At 41.5% G+C, this 9,682-nt stretch overlaps 35 non-coding genes and 8 pseudogenes across 35 annotated transcripts; all 43 read left to right on the top strand.

The window, feature by feature from the left end:
* The first annotated feature begins 15 nt into the window (after nt 1-15).
* LOC135062280 (5S ribosomal RNA) lies at nt 16-134 on the top strand. The gene has a single exon (XR_010248633.1). It is a non-coding gene; the product is annotated as a 5S ribosomal RNA (ribosomal RNA).
* A 107-nt stretch (nt 135-241) lies between these two features.
* On the top strand, nt 242-360 carry LOC134900081 (5S ribosomal RNA). Its single transcript, XR_010173602.1, has one exon. It is a non-coding gene; the product is annotated as a 5S ribosomal RNA (ribosomal RNA).
* Nucleotides 361-467: 107 nt separating this feature from the next.
* Nucleotides 468-591, top strand: LOC134891804 (5S ribosomal RNA; annotated as a pseudogene).
* A 107-nt stretch (nt 592-698) lies between these two features.
* On the top strand, nt 699-817 carry LOC134889135 (5S ribosomal RNA; annotated as a pseudogene).
* Nucleotides 818-924: 107 nt separating this feature from the next.
* Nucleotides 925-1,043, top strand: LOC134900080 (5S ribosomal RNA). The gene has a single exon (XR_010173601.1). It is a non-coding gene; the product is annotated as a 5S ribosomal RNA (ribosomal RNA).
* Nucleotides 1,044-1,150: 107 nt separating this feature from the next.
* Nucleotides 1,151-1,269, top strand: LOC134900079 (5S ribosomal RNA). The gene has a single exon (XR_010173600.1). It is a non-coding gene; the product is annotated as a 5S ribosomal RNA (ribosomal RNA).
* Nucleotides 1,270-1,376: 107 nt separating this feature from the next.
* Nucleotides 1,377-1,495, top strand: LOC135065728 (5S ribosomal RNA). Its single transcript, XR_010252001.1, has one exon. It is a non-coding gene; the product is annotated as a 5S ribosomal RNA (ribosomal RNA).
* A 107-nt stretch (nt 1,496-1,602) lies between these two features.
* Nucleotides 1,603-1,721, top strand: LOC135065523 (5S ribosomal RNA). Its single transcript, XR_010251803.1, has one exon. It is a non-coding gene; the product is annotated as a 5S ribosomal RNA (ribosomal RNA).
* Nucleotides 1,722-1,828: 107 nt separating this feature from the next.
* On the top strand, nt 1,829-1,948 carry LOC134892978 (5S ribosomal RNA; annotated as a pseudogene).
* A 107-nt stretch (nt 1,949-2,055) lies between these two features.
* On the top strand, nt 2,056-2,174 carry LOC135065129 (5S ribosomal RNA). Its single transcript, XR_010251417.1, has one exon. It is a non-coding gene; the product is annotated as a 5S ribosomal RNA (ribosomal RNA).
* A 107-nt stretch (nt 2,175-2,281) lies between these two features.
* LOC135059801 (5S ribosomal RNA) lies at nt 2,282-2,400 on the top strand. Its single transcript, XR_010246199.1, has one exon. It is a non-coding gene; the product is annotated as a 5S ribosomal RNA (ribosomal RNA).
* Nucleotides 2,401-2,507: 107 nt separating this feature from the next.
* LOC134900078 (5S ribosomal RNA) lies at nt 2,508-2,626 on the top strand. The gene has a single exon (XR_010173599.1). It is a non-coding gene; the product is annotated as a 5S ribosomal RNA (ribosomal RNA).
* Nucleotides 2,627-2,733: 107 nt separating this feature from the next.
* Nucleotides 2,734-2,852, top strand: LOC134900077 (5S ribosomal RNA). The gene has a single exon (XR_010173597.1). It is a non-coding gene; the product is annotated as a 5S ribosomal RNA (ribosomal RNA).
* Nucleotides 2,853-2,959: 107 nt separating this feature from the next.
* LOC135059789 (5S ribosomal RNA) lies at nt 2,960-3,078 on the top strand. The gene has a single exon (XR_010246188.1). It is a non-coding gene; the product is annotated as a 5S ribosomal RNA (ribosomal RNA).
* Nucleotides 3,079-3,185: 107 nt separating this feature from the next.
* On the top strand, nt 3,186-3,304 carry LOC135065522 (5S ribosomal RNA). The gene has a single exon (XR_010251802.1). It is a non-coding gene; the product is annotated as a 5S ribosomal RNA (ribosomal RNA).
* Nucleotides 3,305-3,411: 107 nt separating this feature from the next.
* Nucleotides 3,412-3,531, top strand: LOC134892976 (5S ribosomal RNA; annotated as a pseudogene).
* A 107-nt stretch (nt 3,532-3,638) lies between these two features.
* Nucleotides 3,639-3,757, top strand: LOC134900076 (5S ribosomal RNA). Its single transcript, XR_010173596.1, has one exon. It is a non-coding gene; the product is annotated as a 5S ribosomal RNA (ribosomal RNA).
* A 107-nt stretch (nt 3,758-3,864) lies between these two features.
* Nucleotides 3,865-3,983, top strand: LOC134902200 (5S ribosomal RNA). Its single transcript, XR_010175671.1, has one exon. It is a non-coding gene; the product is annotated as a 5S ribosomal RNA (ribosomal RNA).
* Nucleotides 3,984-4,090: 107 nt separating this feature from the next.
* Nucleotides 4,091-4,209, top strand: LOC134900075 (5S ribosomal RNA). The gene has a single exon (XR_010173595.1). It is a non-coding gene; the product is annotated as a 5S ribosomal RNA (ribosomal RNA).
* A 107-nt stretch (nt 4,210-4,316) lies between these two features.
* Nucleotides 4,317-4,440, top strand: LOC134890401 (5S ribosomal RNA; annotated as a pseudogene).
* Nucleotides 4,441-4,547: 107 nt separating this feature from the next.
* LOC134889133 (5S ribosomal RNA) lies at nt 4,548-4,666 on the top strand (annotated as a pseudogene).
* A 107-nt stretch (nt 4,667-4,773) lies between these two features.
* Nucleotides 4,774-4,892, top strand: LOC134900074 (5S ribosomal RNA). The gene has a single exon (XR_010173594.1). It is a non-coding gene; the product is annotated as a 5S ribosomal RNA (ribosomal RNA).
* Nucleotides 4,893-4,999: 107 nt separating this feature from the next.
* LOC134900073 (5S ribosomal RNA) lies at nt 5,000-5,118 on the top strand. The gene has a single exon (XR_010173593.1). It is a non-coding gene; the product is annotated as a 5S ribosomal RNA (ribosomal RNA).
* A 107-nt stretch (nt 5,119-5,225) lies between these two features.
* Nucleotides 5,226-5,344, top strand: LOC135061769 (5S ribosomal RNA). The gene has a single exon (XR_010248140.1). It is a non-coding gene; the product is annotated as a 5S ribosomal RNA (ribosomal RNA).
* A 107-nt stretch (nt 5,345-5,451) lies between these two features.
* LOC135061767 (5S ribosomal RNA) lies at nt 5,452-5,570 on the top strand. The gene has a single exon (XR_010248139.1). It is a non-coding gene; the product is annotated as a 5S ribosomal RNA (ribosomal RNA).
* A 107-nt stretch (nt 5,571-5,677) lies between these two features.
* On the top strand, nt 5,678-5,796 carry LOC134889131 (5S ribosomal RNA; annotated as a pseudogene).
* Nucleotides 5,797-5,903: 107 nt separating this feature from the next.
* LOC134900071 (5S ribosomal RNA) lies at nt 5,904-6,022 on the top strand. The gene has a single exon (XR_010173590.1). It is a non-coding gene; the product is annotated as a 5S ribosomal RNA (ribosomal RNA).
* Nucleotides 6,023-6,129: 107 nt separating this feature from the next.
* LOC134900070 (5S ribosomal RNA) lies at nt 6,130-6,248 on the top strand. Its single transcript, XR_010173589.1, has one exon. It is a non-coding gene; the product is annotated as a 5S ribosomal RNA (ribosomal RNA).
* A 107-nt stretch (nt 6,249-6,355) lies between these two features.
* Nucleotides 6,356-6,474, top strand: LOC134900069 (5S ribosomal RNA). Its single transcript, XR_010173588.1, has one exon. It is a non-coding gene; the product is annotated as a 5S ribosomal RNA (ribosomal RNA).
* Nucleotides 6,475-6,581: 107 nt separating this feature from the next.
* LOC135061765 (5S ribosomal RNA) lies at nt 6,582-6,700 on the top strand. The gene has a single exon (XR_010248137.1). It is a non-coding gene; the product is annotated as a 5S ribosomal RNA (ribosomal RNA).
* Nucleotides 6,701-6,807: 107 nt separating this feature from the next.
* LOC134901636 (5S ribosomal RNA) lies at nt 6,808-6,926 on the top strand. The gene has a single exon (XR_010175123.1). It is a non-coding gene; the product is annotated as a 5S ribosomal RNA (ribosomal RNA).
* A 107-nt stretch (nt 6,927-7,033) lies between these two features.
* LOC134900068 (5S ribosomal RNA) lies at nt 7,034-7,152 on the top strand. The gene has a single exon (XR_010173587.1). It is a non-coding gene; the product is annotated as a 5S ribosomal RNA (ribosomal RNA).
* Nucleotides 7,153-7,259: 107 nt separating this feature from the next.
* LOC135058923 (5S ribosomal RNA) lies at nt 7,260-7,378 on the top strand. Its single transcript, XR_010245345.1, has one exon. It is a non-coding gene; the product is annotated as a 5S ribosomal RNA (ribosomal RNA).
* Nucleotides 7,379-7,485: 107 nt separating this feature from the next.
* Nucleotides 7,486-7,604, top strand: LOC135058922 (5S ribosomal RNA). Its single transcript, XR_010245344.1, has one exon. It is a non-coding gene; the product is annotated as a 5S ribosomal RNA (ribosomal RNA).
* A 107-nt stretch (nt 7,605-7,711) lies between these two features.
* On the top strand, nt 7,712-7,830 carry LOC135064326 (5S ribosomal RNA). The gene has a single exon (XR_010250635.1). It is a non-coding gene; the product is annotated as a 5S ribosomal RNA (ribosomal RNA).
* Nucleotides 7,831-7,937: 107 nt separating this feature from the next.
* On the top strand, nt 7,938-8,056 carry LOC134900067 (5S ribosomal RNA). Its single transcript, XR_010173585.1, has one exon. It is a non-coding gene; the product is annotated as a 5S ribosomal RNA (ribosomal RNA).
* A 107-nt stretch (nt 8,057-8,163) lies between these two features.
* On the top strand, nt 8,164-8,282 carry LOC134886622 (5S ribosomal RNA). The gene has a single exon (XR_010170702.1). It is a non-coding gene; the product is annotated as a 5S ribosomal RNA (ribosomal RNA).
* A 107-nt stretch (nt 8,283-8,389) lies between these two features.
* On the top strand, nt 8,390-8,508 carry LOC134892479 (5S ribosomal RNA; annotated as a pseudogene).
* Nucleotides 8,509-8,615: 107 nt separating this feature from the next.
* Nucleotides 8,616-8,734, top strand: LOC134884567 (5S ribosomal RNA). Its single transcript, XR_010168711.1, has one exon. It is a non-coding gene; the product is annotated as a 5S ribosomal RNA (ribosomal RNA).
* Nucleotides 8,735-8,842: 108 nt separating this feature from the next.
* LOC134900066 (5S ribosomal RNA) lies at nt 8,843-8,961 on the top strand. Its single transcript, XR_010173584.1, has one exon. It is a non-coding gene; the product is annotated as a 5S ribosomal RNA (ribosomal RNA).
* Nucleotides 8,962-9,068: 107 nt separating this feature from the next.
* LOC134886537 (5S ribosomal RNA) lies at nt 9,069-9,187 on the top strand. Its single transcript, XR_010170617.1, has one exon. It is a non-coding gene; the product is annotated as a 5S ribosomal RNA (ribosomal RNA).
* A 107-nt stretch (nt 9,188-9,294) lies between these two features.
* Nucleotides 9,295-9,413, top strand: LOC135062987 (5S ribosomal RNA). The gene has a single exon (XR_010249328.1). It is a non-coding gene; the product is annotated as a 5S ribosomal RNA (ribosomal RNA).
* A 108-nt stretch (nt 9,414-9,521) lies between these two features.
* Nucleotides 9,522-9,640, top strand: LOC134900065 (5S ribosomal RNA). Its single transcript, XR_010173583.1, has one exon. It is a non-coding gene; the product is annotated as a 5S ribosomal RNA (ribosomal RNA).
* The last annotated feature ends 42 nt before the right edge of the window (nt 9,641-9,682 follow it).

Below are 9,682 nucleotides of genomic sequence, written 5' to 3'. Positions count from 1 at the left end.
GAAACTACAAAGTTCATCTACAGCCACACCACACTGGATACGCCCAATCTCATCTGATCTTGGAAGCTAACCAGTGTTGGGCCTGGTTAGTACTTGGATGGGAGACCACCTGGGAATACAAGGTGCTGTAGATAATTTTATACTGCCAACACCGTTCTGTTGATGCATTCCATTTTCAAACGTATTCATTTATGAACCAGTAGTTAGAAGTAGAAAAGTTCTAACAGAAAACACAAAGCTCATCTACAGCCACACCACACTGGATACGCCCAATCTCATCTGATCTTGGAAGCTAAGCAGTGTTGGGCCTGGTTAGTACTTGGATGGGAGACCACCTGGGAATACAAGGTGCTGTAGATATTTTTATACTACCAACACCGTTCTGTTGATGCATTCCATTTTCAAACGTATTCATTTATGAACCAGTAGTTAGAAGTAGAAAAGTTCTAACAGAAACCATAAAGCTCATCTACAGCCACGACACACCACACTGGATACGCCCAATCTCATCTGATCTTGGAAGCTAAGCAGTGTTGGGCTTGGTTAGTACTTGGATGGGAGACCACCTGGGAATACAAGGTGCTGTAGATATTTTTATACTACCAACACCGTTCTGTTGATGCATTCCATTTTCAAACGTATTCATTTATGAACCAGTAGTTAGAAGTAGAAAAGTACTAACAGAAACCACAAAGCTCTTCTACAGCCACACCACACGGGATATGCCCAATCTCATCTGATCTTGGAAGCCAAGCAGTGTTGGGCCTGGTTAGTACTTGGATGGGAGACCACCTGGGAATACAAGGTGCTGTAGATAATTTTATACTGCCAACACCGTTCTGTTGATGCATTCCATTTTAAAACGTATTCATTTATAAACCAGTAGTTAGAAGTAGAAAAGTTCTAACAGAAACCACAAAGCTCATCTACAGCCACACCACACTGGATACGCCCAATCTCATCTGATCTTGGAAGCTAAGCAGTGTTGGGCCTGGTTAGTACTTGGATGGGAGACCACCTGGGAATACAAGGTGCTGTAGATAATTTTATACTGCCAACACCGTTCTGTTGATGCATTCCATTTTAAAACGTATTCATTTATGAACCAGTAGTTAGAAGTAGAAAAGTTCTAACAGAAACTACAAAGTTCATCTACAGCCACACCACACTGGATACGCCCAATCTCATCTGATCTTGGAAGCTAAGCAGTGTTGGGCCTGGTTAGTACTTGGATGGGAGACCACCTGGGAATACAAGGTGCTGTAGATATTTTTATACTGCCAACACCGTTCTGTTGATGCATTCCATTTTCAAACGTATTCATTTATGAACCAGTAGTTAGAAGTAGAAAAGTTCTAACAGAAACTATAAAGCTCATCTACAGCCACACCACATTGGATACACCCATTCTCATCTGATCTTGGAAGCTAAGCAGTGTTGGGCCTGGTTAGTACTTGGATGGGAGACCACCTGGGAATACAAGGTGCTGTAGATATTTTTATACTGCCAACACCGTTCTGTTGATGCATTCCATTTTCAAACGTATTCATTTATGAACCAGTAGTTAGAAGTAGAAAAGTTCTAACAGAAACCTTAAAGCTCATCTACAGCCACACCTCACTGGATACGCCCAATCTCATCTGATCTTGGAAGCTAAGCACTGTTGGGCCTGGTTAGTACTTGGATGGGAGACCACCTGGGAATACAAGGTGCTGTAGATATTTTTATACTACCAACACCGTTCTGTTGATGCATTCCATTTTCAAACGTATTCATTTATGAACCAGTAGTTAGAAGTAGAAAAGTTCTAACAGAAACCGTAAAGCTCATCTACAGCCACACCACACTGGAAACGCCAAATACTCATCTGATCTTGGAAGCAAAGCAGTGTTGGGCCTGGTTAGTACTTGGATGGGAGACCACCTGGGAATACAAGGTGCTGTAGATATTTTTATACTACCAACACCGTTCTGTTGATGCATTCCATTTTCAAAAGTATTCATTTATGAACCAGTAGATAGAAGTAGAAAAGTTCTAACAGAAACTACAAAGTTCATCTACAGACACACCACACTGGATACGCCCAATCTCATCTGATCTTGGAAGCTAAGCAGTGTTGGGCCTGGTTAGTACTTGGATGGGAGACCACCTGGGAATACAAGGTGCTGTAGATATTTTTATACTGCCAACACCGTTCTGTTGATGCATTCCATTTTCAAACGTATTCATTTATGAACCAGTAGTTAGAAGTAGAAAAGTTCTAACAGAAACTATAAAGCTCATCTACAGCCACACCACATTGGATACACCCAATCTCATCTGATCTTGGAAGCTAAGCAGTGTTGGGCCTGGTTAGTACTTGGATGGGAGACCACCTGGGAATACAAGGTGCTGTAGATATTTTTATACTGCCAACACCGTTCTGTTGATGCATTCCATTTTCAAACGTATTCATTTATGAACCAGTAGTTAGAAGTAGAAAAGTTCTAACAGAAACCACAAAGCTCATCTACAGCCACACCACACTGGATACGCCCAATCTCATCTGATCTTGGAAGCTAAGCAGTGTTGGGCCTGGTTAGTACTTGGATGGGAGACCACCTGGGAATACAAGGTGCTGTAGATAATTTTATACTGCCAACACCGTTCTGTTGATGCATTCCATTTTAAAACGTATTCATTTATGAACCAGTAGTTAGAAGTAGAAAAGTTCTAACAGAAACTACAAAGTTCATCTACAGCCACACCACACTGGATACGCCCAATCTCATCTGATCTTGGAAGCTAAGCAGTGTTGGGCCTGGTTAGTACTTGGATGGGAGACCACCTGGGAATACAAGGTGCTGTAGATATTTTTATACTGCCAACACCGTTCTGTTGATGCATTCCATTTTCAAACGTATTCATTTATGAACCAGTAGTTAGAAGTAGAAAAGTTCTAACAGAAACTATAAAGCTCATCTACAGCCACACCACATTGGATACACCCAATCTCATCTGATCTTGGAAGCTAAGCAGTGTTGGGCCTGGTTAGTACTTGGATGGGAGACCACCTGGGAATACAAGGTGCTGTAGATATTTTTATACTGCCAACACCGTTCTGTTGATGCATTCCATTTTCAAACGTATTCATTTATGAACCAGTAGTTAGAAGTAGAAAAGTTCTAACAGAAACCTTAAAGCTCATCTACAGCCACACCTCACTGGATACGCCCAATCTCATCTGATCTTGGAAGCTAAGCACTGTTGGGCCTGGTTAGTACTTGGATGGGAGACCACCTGGGAATACAAGGTGCTGTAGATATTTTTATACTACCAACACCGTTCTGTTGATGCATTCCATTTTCAAACGTATTCATTTATGAACCAGTAGTTAGAAGTAGAAAAGTTCTAACAGAAACCGTAAAGCTCATCTACAGCCACACCACACTGGAAACGCCAAATACTCATCTGATCTTGGAAGCAAAGCAGTGTTGGGCCTGGTTAGTACTTGGATGGGAGACCACCTGGGAATACAAGGTGCTGTAGATATTTTTATACTACCAACACCGTTCTGTTGATGCATTCCATTTTCAAAAGTATTCATTTATGAACCAGTAGATAGAAGTAGAAAAGTTCTAACAGAAACCATAAAGCTCATCTACAGCCACACCACACTGGATACGCCCAATCTCATCTGATCTTGGAAGCTAAGCAGTGTTGGGCCTGGTTAGTACTTGGATGGGAGACCACCTGGGAATACAAGGTGCTGTAGATAATTTTATACTGCCAACACCGTTCTGTTGATGCATTCAATTTTCAAATGTATTCATTTATGAACCAGTAGTTAGAAGTAGAAAAGTTCAAACAGAAACCACAAAGCTCATCTACAGCCACACCACACTGGATACGCCCAATCTCATCTGATCTTGGAAGCTAAGCAGTGTTGGGCTTGGTTAGTACTTGGATGGGAGACCACCTGGGAATACAAGGTGCTGTAGATATTTTTATACTGCCAACACCGTTCTGTTGATGCATTCCATTTTCAAACGTATTCATTTATGAACCAGTAGTTAGAAGTAGAAAAGTTCTAACAGAAAACACAAAGCTCATCTACAGCCACACCACACTGGATACGCCCAATCTCATCTGATCTTGGAAGCTAAGCAGTGTTGGGCCTGGTTAGTACTTGGATGGGAGACCACCTGGGAATACAAGGTGCTGTAGATATTTTTATACTACCAACACCGTTCTGTTGATGCATTCCATTTTCAAACGTATTCATTTATGAACCAGTAGTTAGAAGTAGAAAAGTTCTAACAGAAACCATAAAGCTCATCTACAGCCATGACACACCACACTGGATACGCCCAATCTCATCTGATCTTGGAAGCTAAGCAGTGTTGGGCTTGGTTAGTACTTGGATGGGAGACCACCTGGGAATACAAGGTGCTGTAGATATTTTTATACTACCAACACCGTTCTGTTGATGCATTCCATTTTCAAACGTATTCATTTATGAACCAGTAGTTAGAAGTAGAAAAGTACTAACAGAAACCATAAAGCTCTTCTACAGCCACACCACACGGGATATGCCCAATCTCATCTGATCTTGGAAGCCAAGCAGTGTTGGGCCTGGTTAGTACTTGGATGGGAGACCACCTGGGAATACAAGGTGCTGTAGATAATTTTATACTGCCAACACCGTTCTGTTGATGCATTCCATTTTAAAACGTATTCATTTATAAACCAGTAGTTAGAAGTAGAAAAGTTCTAACAGAAACCACAAAGCTCATCTACAGCCACACCACACTGGATACGCCCAATCTCATCTGATCTTGGAAGCTAAGCAGTGTTGGGCCTGGTTAGTACTTGGATGGGAGACCACCTGGGAATACAAGGTGCTGTAGATAATTTTATACTGCCAACACCGTTCTGTTGATGCATTCAATTTTCAAATGTATTCATTTATGAACCAGTAGTTAGAAGTAGAAAAGTTCAAACAGAAACCACAAAGCTCATCTACAGCCACACCACACTGGATACGCCCAATCTCATCTGATCTTGGAAGCTAAGCAGTGTTGGGCCTGGTTAGTACTTGGATGGGAGACCACCTGGGAATACAAGGTGCTGTAGATATTTTTATACTGCCAACACCGTTCTGTTGATGCATTCCATTTTCAAACGTATTCATTTATGAACCAGTAGTTAGAAGTAGAAAAGTTCTAACAGAAAACACAAAGCTCATCTACAGCCACACCACACTGGATACGCCCAATCTCATCTGATCTTGGAAGCTAAGCAGTGTTGGGCCTGGTTAGTACTTGGATGGGAGACCACCTGGGAATACAAGGTGCTGTATATATTTTTATACTGCCAACACCGTTCTGTTGATGCATTCCATTTTCAAACATTTTCATTTATGAACCAGTAGTTAGAAGTAGAAAAGTTCTAACAGAAACCACAAAGCTCATCTACAGCCACACCACACTGGATACGCCCAATCTCATCTGATCTTGGAAGCTAAGCAGTGTTGGGCCTGGTTAGTACTTGGATGGGAGACCACCTGGGAATACAAGGTGCTGTATATATTTTTATACTGCCAACACCGTTCTGTTGATGCATTCCATTTTCAAACGTATTCATTTATGAACCAGTAGTTAGAAGTAGAAAAGTACTAACAGAAACCATAAAGCTCTTCTACAGCCACACCACACGGGATATGCCCAATCTCATCTGATCTTGGAAGCCAAGCAGTGTTGGGCCTGGTTAGTACTTGGATGGGAGACCACCTGGGAATACAAGGTGCTGTAGATAATTTTATACTGCCAACACCGTTCTGTTGATGCATTCCATTTTAAAACGTATTCATTTATAAACCAGTAGTTAGAAGTAGAAAAGTTCTAACAGAAACCACAAAGCTCATCTACAGCCACACCACACTGGATACGCCCAATCTCATCTGATCTTGGAAGCTAAGCAGTGTTGGGCCTGGTTAGTACTTGGATGGGAGACCACCTGGGAATACAAGGTGCTGTAGATAATTTTATACTGCCAACACCGTTCTGTTGATGCATTCCATTTTAAAACGTATTCATTTATGAACCAGTAGTTAGAAGTAGAAAAGTTCTAACAGAAACTACAAAGTTCATCTACAGCCACACCACACTGGATACGCCCAATCTCATCTGATCTTGGAAGCTAAGCAGTGTTGGGCCTGGTTAGTACTTGGATGGGAGACCACCTGGGAATACAAGGTGCTGTAGATAATTTTATACTGCCAACACCGTTCTGTTGATGCATTCAATTTTCAAATGTATTCATTTATGAACCAGTAGTTAGAAGTAGAAAAGTTCAAACAGAAACCACAAAGCTCATCTACAGCCACACCACACTGGATACGCCCAATCTCATCTGATCTTGGAAGCTAAGCAGTGTTGGGCCTGGTTAGTACTTGGATGGGAGACCACCTGGGAATACAAGGTGCTGTAGATATTTTTATACTGCCAACACCGTTCTGTTGATGCATTCCATTTTCAAACGTATTCATTTATGAACCAGTAGTTAGAAGTAGAAAAGTTCTAACAGAAAACACAAAGCTCATCTACAGCCACACCACACTGGATACGCCCAATCTCATCTGATCTTGGAAGCTAAGCAGTGTTGGGCCTGGTTAGTACTTGGATGGGAGACCACCTGGGAATACAAGGTGCTGTATATATTTTTATACTGCCAACACCGTTCTGTTGATGCATTCCATTTTCAAACATTTTCATTTATGAACCAGTAGTTAGAAGTAGAAAAGTTCTAACAGAAACCACAAAGCTCATCTACAGCCACACCACACTGGATACGCCCAATCTCATCTGATCTTGGAAGCTAAGCAGTGTTGGGCCTGGTAAGTACTTGGATGGGAGACCACCTGGGAATACAAGGTGCTGTAGATATTTTTATACTGCCAACACCGTTCTGTTGATGCATTCAATTTTCAAATATATTCATTTATGAACCAGTAGTTAGAAGTAGAAAAGTTCAAACAGAAACCACAAAGCTCATCTACAGCCACACCACACTGGATACGCCCAATCTCATCTGATCTTGGAAGCTAAGCAGTGTTGGGCCTGGTTAGTACTTGGATGGGAGACCACCTGGGAATACAAGGTGCTGTAGATATTTTTATACTGCCAACACCGTTCTGTTGATGCATTCCATTTTCAAACGTATTCATTTATGAACCAGTAGTTAGAAGTAGAAAAGTTCTAACAGAAACCATAAAGCTCATCTACAGCCACACCACACTGGATACGCCCAATCTCATCTGATCTTGGAAGCGAAGCAGTGTTGGGCCTGGTTAGTACTTGGATGGGAGACCACCTGGGAATACAAGGTGCTGTAGATATTTTTATACTACCAACACCGTTCTGTTGATGCATTCCATTTTCAAAAGTATTCATTTATGAACCAGTAGTTAGAAGTAGAAAAGTTCTAACAGAAACCAAAAAGCTCATCTACAGCCACACCACACTGGATACGCCCAATCTCATCTGATCTTGGAAGCGAAGCAGTGTTGGGCCTGGTTAGTACTTGGATGGGAGACCACCTGGGAATACAAGGTGCTGTAGATATTTTTATACTACCAACACCGTTCTGTTGATGCATTCCATTTTCAAAAGTATTCATTTATGAACCAGTAGTTAGAAGTAGAAAAGTTCTAACAGAAACCATAAAGCTCATCTACAGCCACACCACACTGGATACGCACAATCTCATCTGATCTTGGAAGCTAAGCAGTGTTGGGCCTGGTTAGTACTTGGATGGGAGACCACCTGGGAATACAAGGTGCTGTAGATAATTTTATACTGCCAACACCGTTCTGTTGATGCATTCCATTTTAAAACGTATTCATTTATGAACCAGTAGTTAGAAGTAGAAAAGTTCTAACAGAAACTACAAAGTTCATCTACAGCCACACCACACTGGATACGCCCAATCTCATCTGATCTTGGAAGCTAAGCAGTGTTGGGCCTGGTTAGTACTTGGATGGGAGACCACCTGGGAATACAAGGTGCTGTAGATAAATTTATACTGCCAACACCGTTCTGTTGATGCATTCCATTTTAAAACGTATTCATTTATAAACCAGTAGTTAGAAGTAGAAAAGTACTAACAGAAACCAGAAAGTTCATCTACAGCAACACCACACTGGATACGCCCAATCTCCTCTGATCTTGGAAGCTAAGCAGTGTTGGGCCTGGTTAGTACTTGGATGGGAGACCACCTGGGAATACAAGGTGCTGTATATATTTTTATACTGCCAACACCGTTCTGTTGATGCATTCCATTTTCAAACATATTAATTTATGAACCAGTAGTTAGAAGTAGAAAAGTTCTAACAGAAACCACAAAGCTCATCGACAGCCACACCACACTAGATACGCCCAATCTCATCTGATCTTGGAAGCTAAGCAGTGTTGGGCCTGCTTAGTACTTGAATGGGAGACCACCTGTGAATACAAGGTGCTGTAGATATTTTTATACTGCCAACACCGTTCTGTTGATGCATTCAATTTTCAAATGTATTCATTTATGAACCAGTAGTTAGAAGTAGAAAAGTTCAAACAGAAACCATAAAGCTCATCTACAGTCACACCACACTGGATACGCCCAATCTCATCTGATCTTGGAAGCTAAGCAGTGTTGGGCCTGGTTAGTACTTGTATGGGAGACCACCTGGGAATGCAAGGTGCTGTAGACATTTTTTATACTGCCAACACCGTTCTGTTGATGCATTCCATTTTCAAACGTATTCATTTATGAACCAGTAGTTAGAAGTAGAAAAGTTCTAACAGAAACCACAAAGCTCATCTACAGCCACACCACACTGGATACGCCCAATCTCATCTGATCTTGGAAGCTAAGCAGTGTTGGGCCTGGTTAGTACTTGGATGGGAGACCACCTGGGAATACAAGGTGCTGTAGATATTTTTATACTACCAACACCGTTCTGTTGATGCATTCCATTTTCAAACGTATTCATTTATGAACCAGTAGTTAGAAGTAGAAAAGTTCTAACAGAAACCATAAAACTCATCTACAGCCACACCACACTGGATACACCCAATCTCATCTGATCTTGGAAGCTAAGCAGTGTTGGGCCTGGTTAGTACTTGGATGGGAGACCACCTGGGAATACAAGGTGCTGTAGATATTTTTATACTGCCAACACCGTTGTGTTGATGCATTCCATTTTCAAACGTATTCATTTATGAACCAGTAGTTAGAAGTAGAAAAGTTCTAACAGAAAACATAAAGCTCATCTACAGCCACACCACACTGGATACGCCCAATCTCATCTGATCTTGGAAGTTAAGCAGTGTTGGGCCTGGTTAGTACTTGTATGGGAGACCACCTGGGAATACAAGGTGCTGTAGACATTTATTATACTGCCAACACCGTTCTGTTGATGCATTCCATTTTCAAACGTATTCATTTATGAACCAGTAGTTAGAAGTAGAAAAGTTCTAACAGAAACCACAAAGCTCATCTACAGCCACACCACACTGGATACGCCCAATCTCATCTGATCTTGGAAGCTAAGCAGTGTTGGGCCTGGTTAGTACTTGGATGGGAGACCACCTGGGAATACAAGGTGCTGTAGATATTTTTATACTACCAACACCGTTCTGTTGATGCATTCCATTTT

The sequence above is a fragment of the Pseudophryne corroboree genome, chromosome 3 (assembly GCF_028390025.1).
Source record: "Pseudophryne corroboree isolate aPseCor3 chromosome 3, aPseCor3.hap2, whole genome shotgun sequence".
In the NCBI taxonomy this organism is placed as follows: domain Eukaryota; kingdom Metazoa; phylum Chordata; class Amphibia; order Anura; family Myobatrachidae; genus Pseudophryne; species Pseudophryne corroboree.
The sequence above is the reverse complement of the archived record's forward strand: the minus strand, read 5'-3'. Positions and strand labels throughout refer to the sequence as shown.